Raw genomic sequence first — 6,000 nt, 5'->3', positions numbered from 1 at the left:
CAGGAAGGAGATGAGTATTCTCAGCAGGAGACGGTAGTAGCCTGAACGTGGTGACGTATAGGAATTATGACAGGTGATGCTTCTCTCAGATCCCATCATGTTCCTTTGAACGTTTCTAGGGGCCCATCTCTTCGCTTCTGCATTCTTCTGTTCCTAAAGCTCACTCCTAAAATAATTCTGTGCCAACCAAGCCATGTGCACTAATTGCACACTCACCAGTTTGTAAGTATGGAAGTCCACCTCCCTTGCCTCCTGGACAAATCAGTTCCCTGTGGACTCAATCTAAACCTGGGATTTGACTGTAATCGCATGTTTGTTTGTCTTTTTCTCTTGACCTGTCCTGCTTTCCTGATTTTTCCATGCATGTAGGTGTACAACTGACCCTGCACCATTTGTTGAAGAGTCTGTCCTTTTTCCATTTAACCGTCTTTGTTACTTTGTCAAAGATTGGTGGGTAATATTTGTATAGGTCTATTTCTGGGCACTACATTCAACATCTGTTGATCTCTGTGTCTATTATTTTACCAGTATCATGCTGCACTGGTTATTATAACCTTATATTAAATCTTGAACTTGGATAATGTGAGTCATCCAATTTTGTCCTTCTTCTGCAGTATTGTGTTGGCTTTTCTGGGCCTTTTCTTTTTGAAATAAACTGTAAATCAGTTTTTGGTTATCCATAAAATAGCTAGCTGGAGTTTCATTTGGGGACTGCTTTGAACCTATAGATCAAGTTTAGTAAAATTGACAATTTAACAATATTGAGTCTTCCAATCCATTAACACAGAATATCTTTCAATTACTATATCCACTCTTGCTTCCTTTTGCTAATGTTTGCGTGACTTCTATTTGTTCTCTCTGTTTCTTTTTCCTGTGTATATGTGTGTGTGTGTGTGTGTTTTCTCATCCTTTGTTCTGCCTCACTATAGTTTTCTTGAACAATTTGTTTGGAATTCTATTTGGATTTATCTTTAGTGTTCTTAAGTGTGTGTCTGCATAGCTTTTTTTCCTTGAGTGTGGTACGTGAAATGTTGTATCTTCATAACATGTCTATTTCTGTTGTCATTTACCAGTTAAAGTGAAGCATAGCCCTCTTACTTTCCTTTACATCTGTCTATCTTTCTCCATTTATAATTGTCTTGAGAACTTCATCAACCAGTGTTAATACTTTTGCTTTGACCATTAGTCATAATTTAGAAAACTCAAATGAGAAGCTAAGTCTACTGTCGTTAATCATATGCTGACTTTTTCTACTGTTCTTTCTTTCCTAACAGTAATTTCTTTTCTGTTTAGAAAATATCCTTCAGCCATTCTTCTGGGCTAAGTGTGCTGCCCATAAATTTTCTTGGTTTTACTTAATCTAAGAATGTTTGTATTTCTCCGTTATTCTTGAAAGATATTTCCACTGGATATAGGATTGTAGGCTGTTAATGCATTTCTTTCAGGGCTTGCAAAGTATTGTGCTACTCCCTTCTGGCCACAAAGTTTTCTGAAGTGAAACTATTATCACTATAATTGTTTTTTTCCTCCTATAGGGAAGGCATCCTTTCTCTCTTATTGCTTTCAGTTTCTTTGCCTTTAGTTTGACAATAGAAGTGTCTTGACTTTGATACAGTTTGACTGTGACATATTTCTGTCATGGATTTCTTTGACTTTATCAGTTCACTCAGATTCTTGAATTTATGTGTGTATCTTTTGCACATTTGGGCAGTTTTCAGCCATTAGTTCTTCAATATTGTTTTAACCCTGCCTTCTTTTTCCTCTCCTTTTGGAATTCCTCTGACAAAAATGTTAGATTTTTTTTGGCTGTAAGCCCACAGATCCCTGGGGCTCTGCTTGTTTCTTTTCAGTCCATTTTCTCTTTCTTGTCCAGTTTTCATAACTTCTACCATCCTGTCTTCACACCTGTTGATGACTTCTGTTGTCCACGTGTTTTCCATCTGGCTAGTTCATCTGTTACCAGCCCCCAGGGTTGCAGAGAACATGCTTTCCGTGGAACCGTTTTTCTTCCGTGCTCCCTGGTGTTCTGGGCTGTGATTCCTCCAGAAGCCCATCTGGGACACAGGAGACAACAGGAAGCTCTGGGATCCCCTGCCTTTCCCTCGCTCGGGTCCTGACTTTCCAGGGTGCCGTCTGCTGTCCCTGCTTCCTGTAGCTAAGAAACTTGTCACCTCCGGCCTGTCTCGTTCACCCTCTGCTTAGCCTTGTACAAACCAACAGGCTGCCTTTCTCAGTTTCCTTATGTACAAAAAGGAGGTCATGAAATGTGACTCACAGGTCTCGGTGATGGTCGTGGGAAGGAGTGGCATCAGGGGAACGTGTGCTGAAAGTGACATTTCAAACGAAACAAAGCCGGGGTAAGTAGAAGTGAGCCACGTGTGTCGGTGGATGAGTCCGGCCAGCTGGAAACTGCCCCTCGCCACCTGCCTCTACGAGGATTAAATCAGGTGTCCCTACAGCCGCCAACCTTCAGCACCCCCTGAAAGGAGCTCAGGGTGGAGATCAGGAACGAGGCGCTCTGTGCTCCGGGAAAAACTAGCAGAACAGGTCTTCAGATAGTTAGATGTTTTCAGGAGAAGATCTTATGAGCCCAATTCTTGCATCTCCTCGTATCTAGAAGAGCACTAACATCATGGACGGTGACGTCAGCTCCACGTGACGAGCAGCCAGCCTCTGGCAACGTGTGTGCTTGACTGCACGTCCACCCTTCACTAAAATTCTGTCTGTACTGACTCCCCCCGACCACTCTGCAGCATTTTGCAAGACAATAAGACAACTCACAACTCTCACGTTGGGCATTGTTTTTCAGTCAACAGTCCCCGGCGGAGGCGGGGTGGGGGTGGGGGACCACAGGGCAACAGAGACTTAGAAAAAGTCCAGAGAGAGTGGGTCAAGTGGACCTGGCTCAGAGGAACCCGGGGAGGCACAGGGGACACACAGGTGAGCCAGCGACAGGGCCGAGGCCAGGTAGGTCCTGCTGTGGTAGCGCCTGCCCGTCTCGGGGCCTCCTGAGTGTCATGCGGTTATTAAACAACTCACAGCAGCGAGTCTCCGTGGAATCTACGCCCAACTCACAGAGATGGTCTTCGCCAGAGGGATGTTCCTGCTACCCGCTAACGTAGCCGGAGATTCCTCCCCGAATGCACCGGTCGGAATTCAATGTATTTGAGGCACCAAGCATCCCTCAGAAAACATGCTGAGACGTGAACCCCTCAGGGGAGTCCACAAGGCCAAACCTTCAATCACTGGCAGCGTCATTGACCTCTGCTGCCTGGTCTGATCCCAAGCAAAAAGCAAACAAGTAAAAAAGCTTACCCATGTTTTTGGTGATCCTTCTTTCAAGTAATTACTGGAACCAAAATCACACTTAAGTGCTATCCAAAAATAATTTGAACATTGGCAATGCTTTTCTCATTCTTCTTGCTTTTGTAACTTACTGGAGGATTTGGGGAAATCTATCTTAACTATATTCTTGTAATAATAATAGTACTTACTACAAAGGTTGTTATGAGGATTACATGAGTTAATATATGTAAAGAACTTAGAATCATGCTGGACACATAGTAAGTGCCATCAAAGTGTCACCTGTTGTCACTCATATCCATTCATTTGAATTCACTCAGATTTTTTTCCCCAATATTTCTTTTAGCTTATTGGCACTTAGGGAATAAGAAGTTTGATAAAATAGGGATGGAAGTATCATAATTTTGGAGCATGCTAGGCAACAGTAAGACAAGAAGGCTTGAGAAGGTTCAAGCACTATACAAATTATTCAAATTATGCAGGCACATGCAAGGAGGAGGAGGGGAAAACTGGCCCTATTTCAAAGACAAATTGTGTCCATTTGTTTGCTTTCTAGTGGCCATTCCGGATCCAGCCATGGACTTAGGATTCTCCACCGTATCCTCTGCCCCCAGCACTAGTGTCTACCCTGCCACGGGGACCTGGAGCTCAGGTAAGCAGATTTATTACCTGCTTTCTGTGTGTTTTCTGGGTGGTTGGCTATTCAGCCATAAGAAGGAATGAAGAAGCGATTCACACAACAGCCTAGATGAGCCTGGAACATACTCAGCTGAGTGACAGGAGCCAAAAAGGCCACACACTGTATCATTCCACTTATAGGAAATCCCAGAGGAGATGAACCCATGGGGACAGGATGCAGACTGATGGCTGTCGAAGGCTGGGGGGGGCGGGCAGGGGAGAACCTGCGCTGGATCAGGGAGTTTACTGTGGAATGATGGAAATGACTTGAACTAGACAGAGTGGTGGTGAGGCTGGTGGCATGGCCAACATTGTGATGACCCTCAATGTCACTGACTTGTTTACTTTAAATAGTTAATTTTATGCCATGTGTCTTTCACCTCAATACGTTACTTAAGAGAGTGGTTAGTGGTCATTTACAGCATTTCCTATGGATTCCCATACACAGGGTCCTAAATAATTACCATACAGTACAGCTTAGAACTTAACTGGATCATGGAGCTGACAGTGCTGTGTATAAAGGGAAACCTAACTTGAAAGAAGAAATTCGATCTAGTGTTCCTGGTAGAGGTGACTAAGCCAAGGCAATCATTCTTCAGGAATGATGTACTTTTGTTCCACATAATCATTTGTGGGAAGTGCTGCAAAGCCAATCTGCAATTCCTATTACTGCATGCTCAAAGTCAATTAGGAATGTCCGCATACCATACCCAGGGTTATTTGACTCTGATTCCTTGGTTTCACTTATGTATTGGATAAAATCGCTAATAAAATCAAGAAGAGAAGAGTGGACGTAGTTTATTGTACTCTGAATATTCTTCAGAAAGCTAGCTGTTTCCTGCTAGGTAGCGAAGAGGAACCTAACCCTCCATGGGAGAGATTCCGATAGTTTCATCTTTCAGAGCGCACTTCACAAAAGTAGTAAATTGAGTTCCTCTGTACAATTCCATATCCGTAGTATATATTTTTCATTGTTTACTTTGCAATGCCTTAATTTTGCGGAGTTTTCTTTTACATTTGCTTTTGGAAAAATTCACTTTAAATAAAGAACTTTGTTGCTCTATAGAGAACAACTAAAAATTGACAATGTTGAACATTTGTTAACACACATTATACATGCTGCTGGATGACGCTTTGAACAAAAGGATAATGCAAGACGAGAAACAGCAGACCTAAAAAAAGAAAGAAGAAAAGTATGAAGCAGTAACAATTCTTGTTTTCCTATTTGTCAGGTATTGTTTATACGATTAGCAGTTCCTTATAAGAGCAAACTCTCCAGTTAAGTGTTTTCTTGGGAAAGTAAGCAATTATGTCGAGGTAAACTTGTAATGTCATTCCCTTTAATTCTGAACAAAACGTCCCTTTTAATTATTATTTTTATTAAAATCATTTAGCAGTAACACCTTTCACTAAGCACCTTTTCTGTTCTAGGCATGGAGCTCAGTGGTGAAGGTACAAAGGTAAGCAAAGTAGCCACAGTCGCTGCCTTCATAGAAACTAAGGCTTGAGAGAGACGGTAAATTCAGCCAGAGCAATAAAGGTGGCCGAGAGACACGAATACATGTCAGAAAAAATTCAGCTTTTTTGATGGAAGAGAAGAGGAAAAACGCTTTCCATTATAGGGGACATTTAAGCTGAAACCTAAAGGACTGTTATGGGTTGAAATGTGTCCCCCACCCCCGAATTGATAGGATAAAGTTCTAACACCGGGACATCAGATGCAACCTTATTAGAAATAAGGTCTTTGACAGTACAGTTAGTTAAGATGAGGTCATATCGGAGAACGGCAGACCCCTAATCCAGTTTGACTGGGATCCTTACAGAAAAGGACATGCACCCAAGGAGAATGCCATGTGAAGACTGCCAGTACACGGACGCGAGCCCAGGACCACCGGGCGCTGGGACTGTCCTGGAGGAGATCCTTCCTTAGAGCCCTCAGAGGAGCGCGGCTCCAGGACACCTTGATCCTGGACTTCCCGCCTCCCAAACTGTGAGCTAATCCATCTCGGTTGTTTAAGC

The sequence above is a fragment of the Mesoplodon bidens genome, assembly GCF_964165515.1.
Source record: "Mesoplodon bidens genome assembly, chromosome: 16".
Classification (NCBI taxonomy): domain Eukaryota; kingdom Metazoa; phylum Chordata; class Mammalia; order Artiodactyla; family Ziphiidae; genus Mesoplodon; species Mesoplodon bidens.
This window is presented reverse-complemented; position numbering follows the sequence as displayed.